Consider the following 13,532-nt stretch of genomic DNA (forward strand, 5'->3'; position numbering starts at 1 on the left):
CATCTCGGTAAAAGTAAAATTCACAGCAACTTTACTACAATGCTGTATCGTAGTGTATATTAAAAAATGCGAACACTATTCTTGGCATTACATAGCATGAAATTCACCTAGGTATGACAACAAGCATAAAATAATGCGTACCGGTACCATATTTCCCGGTACTCAAATTAATTTCTTTGGATACCATTCTCCACCCACATTGTAAAGTAAATAATGCAATAGTAACTTCTGGGAGCTGTGGCCTGCAGTAATAGGGTAGGTGGCGGACCCTTGTGGTCAACTGTAATACTATCTCTGGTTTAAGCACGGCCGACTTGATGCGTCGCTCTAGCTAGTTCAAGGAGCGCAGCGAGGGATCCAGTCGGCCGTGGGTTTAAGGGTGGTTGCAAACGGAAAGGCACATATCTTACCGTGCTTCCCGCTCCGGGGGGGGGGGGGTATCTGTGCGTAAACAATGACGTCATGTGCATGCGCATGCATATAGTCTTCAGGCTCGTAGCACAAACTTTTTAGTCGAAACGAGCAAGTCTAAATGTAACGGAGCTTCGATATAAGTCGAACGCTTGAGATCGATTGATGGAATCAGGTCGAAACAAAAGAAAGAATATTCAATTATCCATGAATGTTTGAATATGCATTAGAATTGGGTGTTCAAGTGCTCATGTACTCCTGAGAGCCCACCGCCACTGTTCTGAACATAGTGGAACTCGCGTGGAACCAATCCATTTGAACACAGCGCTCGACCCCTATTCCCGCTGGACACTAGTCTGTGCAGCTGAGAGCCCGCTCCCCCGCCACGGTGAGATGCACACGATGGTACCAATCGCAGGCAACGCCCAGACCCATGGTGTTCCGCACGTAATTGTACTGCTCCTAGGTAACGTAAACCCATGGTGTTCCTCACGTAATAGTACTTGTATATGGTCGGTATACAAGTACCATTGTACTTAACACAGTCTTTACCTTCATATTCCTTTTTTATTTTCTCACTGCTGTTCCCTGTATAGAAAAATAATGTAGTATTTATTTTTTACCGTACATTAAAGTAGAATGTTAAATTAGTATTTCTTGTCTCATTTTCTTTCCATGGAATTGTTTGTTGTACTCTAGTTGTTGTAGTGGTGTTGTTGGGTAGTTAGTTATTTTACTTAATTATCACTTGTAATGTTAACCTAAGCTCAAACTACAATATTGTAAGCCATAATGTTAAGCACTGGATATCCTTAAGAATGTTGAACTTGTAATATTTTATTTCCAAAAAATTGCTTGTTGTACTTTTGTTGCTGTACTTTTGTTTTTTGTTGTTGTTGTTGTTGTTGTTGGGCAATTATGTTTTAACTTTATCCTCTTATCACACTACTGTAAGAGACCATTGCCACCGGGATATTTTCCAATTACGATGTATTTGTTAATAATAATTTTAAAAAATCAAAGTAGTCTCATGGCTCTAATTCCATCATCCCCTGGTGGCCCCTTTTAGTCACGTCTTACGACAGGCAGGTAATATCGTGGGTGTACATGCGAGCACAGAAATGGTGTCCCGGTATAAACAAAGCATGGTATACCCCCACCTCCACGCTTAACGCATTGCTGCAGGTAGACAGCTCGCTACAAGACTGTTGCGATTGAAATGGGCACAGTGGTGGATGTATAGCAATACACACACCGTGCCTTCAGCACTACCCGTTCACTCCCTCCCCTCTTTCTCGGTACTGGAGTGGCCTTCGACACTACCCCTTCACTCCCTCGCCACCTTTCAGTACTGGAGTGGGGCAGTGTTGATTATTTACGTCGGGACACCATTTCTGTGCTTGCATGTACTCATCGTCTGCGTCCATCAGCCGGTCACGATAAATCTACCTCTTTACATTCCATATTCCCACCTCTCTCTTGTTCAAACTTTACTTATTCGCTTTACAACCCTCCTTAGTTCTGTAACTTCTGACATGAATTTGGACGTACTTTCATCTTCGTATAACTCCCTTAAATCGATTCTTCCTTAATTTAACACAGTCCTTTTCTTATTTTCTCACTGCTGTTCCCTGTATTGTAAATAATGTAGTATTTAGTTTTTACTGTACTATACCGTTATATATGTGTAATATCTGTATTTACCTTATTGTGCCTAATTTTACTTCGTTTTTCTTTCAACCTTCAGTTTTCCTCGCCCTCTCACGTGCTATTATTTTTCATTGTTAACTGATGTTTCCCTACATGTGGGATTTTTTTTTTTTTTTTTGCTAGGGGCTTTACGTTGCACCGACACAGATAGGTCTTATGATGACGATGGGATAGGAAAGGCCTAGGAGTTGGAAGGAAGCGGCCGTGGCCTTAATTAAGGTACAGCCCCAGCATTTGCCTGGTGTGAAAATGGGAAACCACGGAAAACCATCTTCAGGGCTGCCGATAGTGGGATTCGAACCTACTATCTCCCGGATGCAAGCTCACAGCCGCGCGCCTCTACGCTTTAATTTTCTCTTAGTTAATTTTTCTTCGGGGCTCTTTCATTTGTACAGAGTAATAAATAAGTTACAAGATCGTGAGCAACTGAAAAATGACCTCGATTAAATGAAATGGTGTATGGCTTTTAGTGCCGGGAGTGTCCGAGGATATGTTCGGCTCGCCAGGTACAGGTCTTTTGATTTGACTCCCGTAGGCGACCTGCGCGTCGTGATGAGGATGAAATGATTATGAAGACGATACATACACCCAGCCTCCGGCCAGCGAAATTAACCAATGATGGTTAAAATTCCTGACCTGCCGGGAATCGAACCCGGGACCCCTATGGCCAAAGGCCAGCAAGCTAACCATTCAGCCATGGAGCCGGACATGACCTCAATAATGTTGTGAGATGGACAGTAGGCAATGGTATGGTGATAAACGGGATTAAAAGTCAGGTTGTGAGTTTCACAAATAGGAAAAGTCCCCTCAGTTTTGAATTACTGCGTTGATAGGGCGAAAGTTCCTTTTGGGGATCATTATAAGTATCTAGGTGTTAATATAAGGAAAGATATTATTTGGGGTAATCACATAAATATGATTGTAAATAAAGGGTACAGATCTCTGCACATGGTTATGAGGGTGTTTAGGGGTTGTAGTGAAGATGTAAAGGAGAGGGCATATAAGTCTCTCGTTAGACCCCAAATAGAGTATGGTTCCCGTGTATGGGACCCTCAGCAGAATTACTTGATTCGAGATCTGGAATAAATCCAAAGAAAACCAGCTCAATTTGTTCTGGGTTATTTCCGAAAAAAGAGTAGCGTTACAAAAATGTTGCAAAGTTCGGGATGGGAAGACTTGGTATAAAGGAGACGGGCTGCTCGATTAAGAGGTATGTACCGAGCTGTCAGTGACATCAGTAGACGAATAAGTTTGAGTGGTGTCTTTAAAAGTAGGGAAGATCACAATATGAAGATAAAGATGGAATTCAAGAGGACAAATTAGGGCAAATTTTCGTGTTTAGGGAGGAGAGTTAGTGATTGGAATAATTTACCAAGGAAGATGTTCAATAAATTTCCATGTTTTTATTATTTAAGGAAAGACTAGGAAAACTACCGATAGAAAATCTGTCACCAGGACGACTGCCCTAAATGCAGATCAGTAGTGACTGATTTGATATATTTAAGCTTTCATTGTGCTACTCCTTTGTAAGTATCTATTTCTCTGAAGAAATGTGTAATTTGGCATCTCACTGTTTTGGTTTCCAAAGTAAATAAATAAATAAATAAATTGTAAAAAACAAGGCGCCGTGTATGTTCTCACCTTAAGAGGATTAAGGTCCAATTTAATGTATCCCTCTTGAAAAACATCAATAAAACGGGCATTGGTAAAGTAACCAGATACTGTTAAGTATTAATGGAAGAGATATTCACTGCCCTTAGAATGGGCAAGTTTCTAGCAGCGTTCTCTAAATACTGTAACTTCGGTACACGCGATACAATGTAGTTATCAATATCCTCCTTGGTCTGGTATCAATGAACCATCCATATTGTTATCAACAGGTTGGCATCGTCCAGGGGAGCAACGTGTTAATTTAAAGATTATGATATAATTACTGGGGGTCCGTACACGTGGCTGCGGGAACAATGCCCAATCGGATGGCTCGCAGCGATAACACCAGCCTCCACATGTAATTTGGAGATAGTTCATCACCGCTACTCATATTGTTTAAGTTAGTGCGCTGTTGGTTTTTCTGCTTCCTCCGTGAAACGGGAAGGAATTCAATATGCAACCAGTCTTATGAGTATTCAAAAAATAAACATAAACGAGTATACGAAGGTCGACTCCTTAAATAAATAAACAAATAAATGTGTACACACAAAATCTCTGAACGTGTGTCTGTCACAGTGATACTGAGAAAGAGGCAGCGAAAAACTTTCAACATCTGAAATTGGCTCCAGATATACAGTGGAAGCTAACTTATATTTTCAAGATCCGCTAAATACTACTAAATATCCGCTAAAATTCCGCCAAGAAATCCGATCTCAAATAATGGGTAATAATAATAATAATAATAATAATAATAATAATAATAATAATAATAATAATCATTATCATCATCATCATCATCTGAGGAAAATTTTCGGCCCCCGAAAAACAGAAGATGGATAATGACTGAGGTCACGCAAAGTGGCAGAAGAGCTTTCCAACATTGCAGCGGACATCCGCAAAAGACGTCTGAAATTTTATGGGCACGTTCGCAGACTGCCGGCAAGTAGACTGACACACAAGATTCTCACCTATATAGAACATCTAAAATACATTCCATGGGTACTGGAAGTGAAAAACGATCTGAAAAAAGCCCAGATGAACTCAAATGACACCACGGACATAAACCTGTATAGGAAAAAAATTGATGGATGGAAAGTGCAACCAGAGAACGAAGTGAAAAAGAAGACCGGAGCAAAGTGGACAGAAGAACGAAAAAGGATCCACGGAGAAAGGATGAGAGCTGTTTGGCAACTCAGAAAACAGAATCGTTAGAGCTTTGCGTGATCCATTGGGTCCATACGCACATAATAATAATAATAATAATAATAATAATAATAATAATAATAATAATAATAATAATAATAATAATAATAATAATAAATGTCTGTACTCACCTGATCTGTGAGTTCCACTGGGATTAACCCCCTGCTTGCGAGCCGGCGAGCTAAAATTTGTAGGCGTTTTAAGGCCGGGTGCAAGCTAGGTGGATCCCCTACCTCAAGGGCCACACACAGAACAGGCCAGTTCATTAAACGGTCTTCCTTCATAACATAAATAGAAATACTACTCTCTCACAGTTTCATTATCTGTCGTCGTTCGTCAACTAAGAGATAAGTACCCATTCCTCACGCATTACAAATTGATGATACCACGATCTCATAACATTAAATCCAAATAGGCCTAAGATGTTTTCCTCATGTGACTGCTAGCTCCTGACAAGAAATACGGAATAGCTCAGAGACAGACTGGAGTACAATTTAAAAAAATTATAATGAATAAAACGCTAAATTTCGCTATAATAAATCTAGAATTCCGTCAAAAAATCCGCTGTCCGCTAAATGGTATATTTCTCCGCCGACAGTCTTCTAATTCCGCCAAATTTAGTGGAAAATCCGCTAAGTTGGCAACACTGCTCCATATCTCGAATCACCTCGGGAGCTAAATTTTACCTATTTCGAATTATCGAGATTTCGAGATATAGGGAATACCATTTTTGAGCATGTAGAGCACATAATTGTACCATACGTATCTACGGGCTTATACTGAATACATTATTTTTAACAGTACTTAAAAATATACTTAAAAAAATCTATTTTACTGCATCACTTTAATTATAACCTTTTTTATAGTAACTGTTTAGAAGACAGTATACAGTAGTGAGATAAGAAACACGCCTCCGTTAACATCTTTCGAAAAATCCGTTAGTCTCTTCTGTTTGTTACTGTTGATCTTTCCTCCCTTCACGTTGAAACTTCTCGTCAATACCACGCAGCCGACATTCGTAAATGGAGCTTGTCTTCCGCGACTTTGGGGGTTGGTTTCGTACTTGACCCACGCCAATTTTCCGATCATTAGAAGTTTGTTTTTCGGCTCCCGTCATATTAGCTACCAGCATCACTGTAACCCTTTCTTTACTTGTTAACTGTTCCTCACAAACTACAAATGCTGTATTGCACAGTCAGTGTTGTACAAAAATCGAGTAACAGAGTATTTTTTGTTTCAATGGAGAAAAGGTTTGCTTCGATAAATCGAGAAATTTGTATAACCCAATTTCGAATAATGGAGAAATAAATACACGTGAAGAATAGGACAAACCGCCGGGAAATTGAAGTTACTAAAAGTTCGAATAATGGAGGTTCGAGATATCGTGGTTCGAGATATCGAAGTTCGACTGTATATGTTTCGAGAACAATCATATTTGAAATATTTGGGGAAAAATACTCCCCACTCGTACATTTTCTTCACTACACGGAAAAGTATAGCCTCATGGATATATTTTTGGGCTTTGAAGATGGCAGAGCGAGTGCGGATTCTTTGGTTCTTCCCCTCCTAGTAGCCTCTTACAACATGCAGGGGTACAGATAATGCATCATTTCGCTCCACCCACAGGGGAGGGAAATAGTTCCCATACATCGAAAGAAAAATGGATGTATTCACAAAACAATGGTAAAGCTCATGAATTGTAATATCATACATATTATTTCAGTAGTATAGATCCCCTTTGTGGCGCTCACAAGTAACCGATCGTGACAAATAAGCATTCAAAAGAAAGAGAATATACATTAGCAGTGACGAATTGCACTCTCATCTCATAAATATTGATAATTTCTTTTTTTTAATGAGTTTAAAAAAATTGTACACCGAGCTCGATAGCTGCAGTCGCTTAAGTGCGGCCAGTATCCAGTAATCGGGAGATAGTGGGTTCGAGCCCCACTGTCGGCAGCCCTGAAGATGGTTTTCCGTGGTTTCGCATTTTCACACCAGGCAAATGCCGGGGCTGTACCTTAATTAAGGCCACGGCCGTTTCCCTCCAGTTCATAGTCCTTTCCTTTCCTATCGTCGCCGTAAGACATATCTGTGTCGGTGCGACGTAAAGCAAATAGCAGAAAGAAAAAAAAAATTGTACGAAGTGTGCGATTTGCAAATACTGTGTTTGTAGGAAAATACGCGCCATCATTGCTGTCCAGTTCACATTTTGGCCGCTGGGACGCCTGTTTTATATCATTGTAATGTGCTGTAATTATCAGTTAAGAAAAGAATGATACTAAAGCCAAAAATTACTTCCGGAACATTCGTCAGTATAACAATGCACTTGTATTTGCTTCCGTTCGACTGGATACCATAAATGTTAAAAAAATCAAAGATTACATTAAGTACCGGTAGCAAGTAAGACTGTCTAATTTTGTACTGATTTGTGTATTCCTTAGTTCACCAGGGGGCTACTCCACCACATACTTTATGAACATGTGAGATTTCTCGCACGGGCCCCTAGTATAATATAATTGTAATAGTCAATATAATTGTATTATTATTATTGTGCTTTTTACGGCCGCATTGGACCACTGTAGTCAATTTCTGCCCAGTCTTCTCTGATGTTTTATGATTCTCTCTTTCCTTTTCTTCCAGCATTTCTTCATTCTATCTGATCTTCGTTGTCATTCTTCCTCTGAAAATACCGTTTTAGTTGTTTCTCTTTTATCACATTTTGGCAGGAATCTAATTTTACTATTCTTCAATTTATTTACTTTGATTTATTCTTTAAATCTTCCAGTGTTATGTCTAATAATACCTTTTATTTTAATTTTCGTTTCGGCCGTCTGTCGACCACGTTTGACAATATTTGCAGTATCTTTAGCCTTTTCTGCCTTCACTCTCTGCTGGTTTATTTTCATCCTTTCTCCTACTTCTTCTTCTTTTTTTGCTAGTGGCTTTACGTCGCACCGACACAGATAGGTCTTATGGCGACGAAGGGATAGGAAAGGCCTAGGAGTGGGAAGGAAGCGGCCGTGGACTTTGTTAAGGTGCTTGGTGTGAAAATAGGAAACCACGGAAAACCACATTCAGGGCTGACGACAGTGGGGTTCGAACCCACTATCTCCCGGATGCAAACTCACAGCTGCACGCCCCTAACCACACGGCTAACTCGCCCGGTACTTCCTTCTTGTACTCTTCTGTATTGGACCTTCCTTTTCTCATCAGTGTTTCCCCAGTCTCCTGGAAACCACGGAACTGTTTGACGAATATTCTAAATTGATTTCTGTCCATAATATAAGCTTCCGAACCCCCATCTCCGTTAAGTCCAACCTCACTTCTGGAAACCATTTCAGGTGTCTTTCATCTTCCTGAACATTCCAAAGATCCTTTTCGTTAGTCTGTTACTGTCCATCCTCAACAAGTGTCCACAGAAGTGTAACCTTCTCTTCCTCATCAATTAAAACACTCATTTTGTTCACTGAATATATTATTATTATTATTATTATTATTATTATTATTATTATTATTATTATTATTATTATTATTATTATCATCATCATCATCGGTTTACCCTCCAGGTTCGGTTTTTCCCTCGGACTTAGCGAGGGATCCCACCTCTACCGCCTCAAGGGCAGTGTCCTGGAGCTTCAGACTCGTGGTCGGGGGATACAACTGGGGAGTATGACCAGTACCTCGCCCAGGCGGCCTCACCTGCTATGCTGAACAGGGGCCTTGTGGAGGGATGGGAAGATTGGAACGGATAGGCAAGGAAGAGGGAAGGAAGCGGCCGTGGCCTTAAGTTAGGTACTATCCCGGCATTCGCCTGGAGGAGAAGTGGGAAACCACGGAAAACCACTTCCAGGATGGCTGAGGTGGGAATCGAACCCACCTCTACTCAGTTGACCTCCCGAGGCTGAGTGGACCCCGTTCCAGCCCTCGTACCACTTTTCAAATTTCGTGGCAGAGCCGGGAATCGAACCCGGGCCTCCGGGGGTGGCAGCTAATCACGCTAACCACTACACCGCAGAGGCGGACTATTATTATTATTATTATTATTATTATTATTATTATTATTATTATTATTATTATTATTATTATTATTATTATTATTATTATTATTATTATTATTATTATTATTATTTGGTTCGTTTTGGCCTAATAGGGACCACGGGGCTTGTATTAACTCTTAGCCATGGTCTTCTGCTTTTCTTAGCCCAGTACGCTTACATTTTCTGGCTGGGTGCCTGCTTTCTCCCATCCGTCCACTCAGGTCAGGTGGTCCCTTGTGAGGGACAGTGGGAAGACTTTCTCTAGGATGGCCTGTCGGTACTGAGATCGGTTCTCTGCGGTCTCTAATAGAATCTGTAGTTCCTCTAGGTCTGATTTTACAGAGGTGATGCACTTGGTCTTGAAAGCCTTTCCCCTACTTGTTAATGTGAGGATTCGGTCGGTGAGCCCGCAGGGTTTCAGGGGGGTCATGTGCTCATAGAAAGTCAGTCGCCTTTTCCTGATGTTCGTAGAGCTCGTTGTTGTGCCTGATCCTGTAGGTGCCATCCTCCTCTCTTATGGGTCCTAGTATCCTCCTCAAGATCTTCCTCTCTTTAAGTTCTAGTTTCCTGTGTGGGCTCTTTCAATTCATCAAGAAGCACTCAGGGGCGTAGAGTACGGGGGTCTTACTACTGAGTTGTAGTGCTTCAACTTTAGGTTCTTGGAGAGGTACTTGGAGGAGTAGATGCTTTACATATTATTATTATTATTATTATTATTATTATTATTATTATTATTATGTCCGACTCGTTGGCTGAATGGTCAGCGTATTGGCCTTCGGTTCAGAGGGTCACGGGTTCGATTCTCGGCCGGGTCTGCGATTTTAACCTTCATTGGTTAATTCCAGTGGATCGGGGGCTGGGTGTCTGTGCTGTCGTCAAGATCCCTGCAACTCACACACTACAATTAACACTATCCTCCACCACAATAACGCGCAGTTACCAACACATGGCAGATGCCGCCCACCCTCATCCCAGGGTCTGTGGCTAGAAATAGCCACACGAAATTTTATAATACAGTGTTATTCTTATTCTACCGCTTTTCGTACATCTGTGGGATCGCGGGTGCGAACTGTGTCGCACAAGTGGATTTGGTCCTTTTTACGGCTGGATGCTCTTCCTGACGCCAACCCTATATGGAGGGATGTAATCACTATTGCGTGTTCCTGTGATGGTTGATCATGTAGTGTGTTGTTTGAACATGAAGAGGAAAGTGCTTGGACAAACACAGACACCCATTCCGCAAGCCAGGATAATTAATCAGAAACGATTAAAATACAAGACCCGATCGGGAATCGAAACCGTGACCCTCCGAACCGAAGGCCTCAACGCTGACCATTCATTCATCCAAGTAGTCAGACAAATACAATATTATTATTGTACCGGGAGGTACACCCCAACGCCGCGCATTTAAATCTCGTGCCTAAAAGAACTCCTCTACTGGAGAAATCGTGAAATTGAAACTAGACCAACTTATAAATTTACTCAGAAGATGTCACCACAGAAATATGATATAATTTTGTTATTGTGAAATTTCCTGAACTGACTGTATTTCTACTTGTTTTGTTTGTCATTCATCAGGAAGTTTGGACATTCTTCCATAGATGTCACTGCTAAAAAAATTATGATCATAAACCCTGGTGGGTGGTATAAGAACTTATATTTTAAAGAAATGTTGTGTTCATAAGTTTTTTTACCAATTGCTGTTCGTTTATTTTTGGGTTGGCAATATTTTTCTTTTCCTTCCGCCAGTTTTGAATCTAGCCAATCCCTAATTTCTGTAATTAATTTTCTACCAATCACATTCTTCTTCTTCTTCTTCTTCTTCTTCGATTTTGAGTGTAACTTTCAAAACTGACCAATAAACATGAGGGGGTGTGGCTAGTTTAATCTTGACTGGTCTCCAACTTTCCCCGAGGGTTTATAAACTGCGGATTTTCTCGTCTCTTGGCCAATTGATCGTCATCTGAACTAGTGTGTGTGTCAAAGCAGGAGGCGGGCGGCGCCTCTTTCATCAGGCAGCAGTACACCGACAAGGTAATGGCCACATAACATCTTTTTTTCTTGCTAGCTCCGCAGTTTAACCTGAGGGAAAGGTCCGAATCATTAACTATGTGACCTAGTTTTCCTAAAAATGTAACTTTCTGCCGGCTAATGTAAAAACTTCATAAATATTTAACTGTAAATCGGGGATAGAGAGTGATGAACCCTCTCGAGCTCCCCTTCATCTTGGTTTGAGGTGACTACGTTTGAAAATGGGTTTCTTCCTTTCCGTAATGCATTAATTTATCCTTATACGAGTCACCTGAGTAGTTTGGGAATAGCCCCTGTATCTCCGGCCTAGTACCCTTTAGCTTTCAAGTGCTCATATCTAGGAGTGCAAGTATTCGCCTCCATTCATTTTGTGTTCGGGCCATTTATTTAACCGTTTTGCCTTTTACATGAAGGCCCAGTAGTTTGGGTATTAAATACCCCGGTATAATCATTTTCCTATTGTAAATTGTGCCTTCAGAGGCCAGAATTTGTAAGCTGATGTTGCCTTGAGTAGGCTTGGAAAACTGAGAGGCGGTTAGCTCTTTCTCAAAGTTTTTGTAAGATTAATGAATGCCTCTTAAAGGCTAGGTATTGTAATTTCGGGGAGCAAGTGCTCCGTGAATTAGGGCATTTCTGCCCTTTGAACAAGTTGGTGGTCGTCTGTAAATTTGAGCTGTAAAACTAGGGGCTTGGAGCCCAAGAGTGTTAAAGTTCTGAAATCTTGGATTTTCTAAGTTTTGTTTCCCAATTGCTATTTTGTACCTGAAATGTCATTGTTATCTCTCTAAGTGAAAAATTTGTTAAGTTGTTTTTCAAAAATATAACCTTCAGTTTAGGTTTTAAATTCAATTCTTGACATTGTAGTTAGACCCATTCACCCTGGCACCTTCTTTCACCTCTGCGTTCCAGGGCAACCCCGTAACAATAATAATAATAATAATTATTATTATTATTATTATTATTATTATTGTTATTATTATTATTATTATTATTATTATTATATTGAAATTGAAATTAACAGCCTGTTTCCAGTCACTCGACCGGGCCACGAAATGATGACTGAAGCCTCCATCTAGCGGTGAGGATAGGAATTGTGCCGGCTGCCAAAGCCCGTCGCACTCCTCTGGGGCAATGATTAATGACATGAAATGATAGTGGTGAGTGTTACTGGAATGAAAGATGACAGGGAAAACCGGAGTACCGGGAGGAAAACCTCTCCCGCCTCCACTTTGTCCAGCACAAATCTCACATTGAGTGACCGGGATTTGAACCACGGAACCCAGCGGTGAGAAGCCGGCGTGCTGCCGCCTATGCCGCGGAGGTTATTACTCGTATTATTATTATTAGCCAGCCTTGTAGTATAGAGGTAGCGTGCCTGTCTCTTATTCCAAGGCCCTGGGTTCGTTTTCCGGCCAGTACAGCGATTTTAATTCTGAACTCAGGGGTAGAACGGGGTTCACTTATTAGGACATTTTCCTTAAGCTTTTAGTTGCAGGAAGAAAGCGCACAGTGAGAAGATGGCGCTATGGAAAAAAAATAAAAGGGGCTTTTAGTGCCAGGAGTGTCCGAGGACAAATTCGGTTCGCCATGCGTAGGTCTTTTAATTTGACTCCCGTAGGCGACCTGCGCTTCGTGTGATGAGGACGAAATGATGATGAAGCCGACATATATACCCAGCCCCCCTGCCAGCCGAATTAACCTATTATGGTTAAAATGTCCGACTCGTTGGCTGAACGGTCAGCGTACTGGCCTACGGTTCAGAGGGTCCCGGGTTCGATTCCCGACCGGGTCGGGGATTTTAACCTTAATTGGTCAATTCCAATGGCACGGGGGCTGGGTGTATGTGTTGTCTTCATCATCATTTCATCCTCATCACGAAGCGCATGTCGCCTACGGGAGTCAAATAGAAAGACCTGCACCTGGCGAGCCGAATCCATCCTGGGATATCCCGGCACTAAAAGCCATACGACATTTCATTTCATGGTTAAAATTCTCAACCTTGCCGGGAATCGAACCCGGGTCCACTGTCACCGAAGGCCACTACGCTAACCATTCAGCCATAGAGCCGGACATGGACATAGACGAATACTAGTTGCCAAGGTTACAGTGGTGTCCAAGAATAGATGACATTAATTAGAACAGAAATTTTCTACAACACATCAAAATTAGAGCTGGCCTAAATATACAATAAACGTTTCCTTTAAGCTGATGATCATTAATATGTCTTTCAGTAACTTAAACTCAAATATTGATTAAGAACGATTTATTTGCATCGTCTTTTCACAGAGATGGAACTTAACTTGCAGCCGCAGTATCTTTTGTGACCAAGGCCTACGGTAACGACTAATATGACGTTATTGACAGTACACTTTCGATAAATAATTTCATGTGGCTATTTCTAGCCGAATGCAGCCCTTGTAAGGCAGACCCTCCGATGAGGTAACTGCGTAGGTAACGGCGTGTTGTTGTGGTGGAGGATAGTGTTAT

Source organism: Anabrus simplex, chromosome 13, assembly GCF_040414725.1.
Source record: "Anabrus simplex isolate iqAnaSimp1 chromosome 13, ASM4041472v1, whole genome shotgun sequence".
NCBI lineage: Eukaryota > Metazoa > Arthropoda > Insecta > Orthoptera > Tettigoniidae > Anabrus > Anabrus simplex.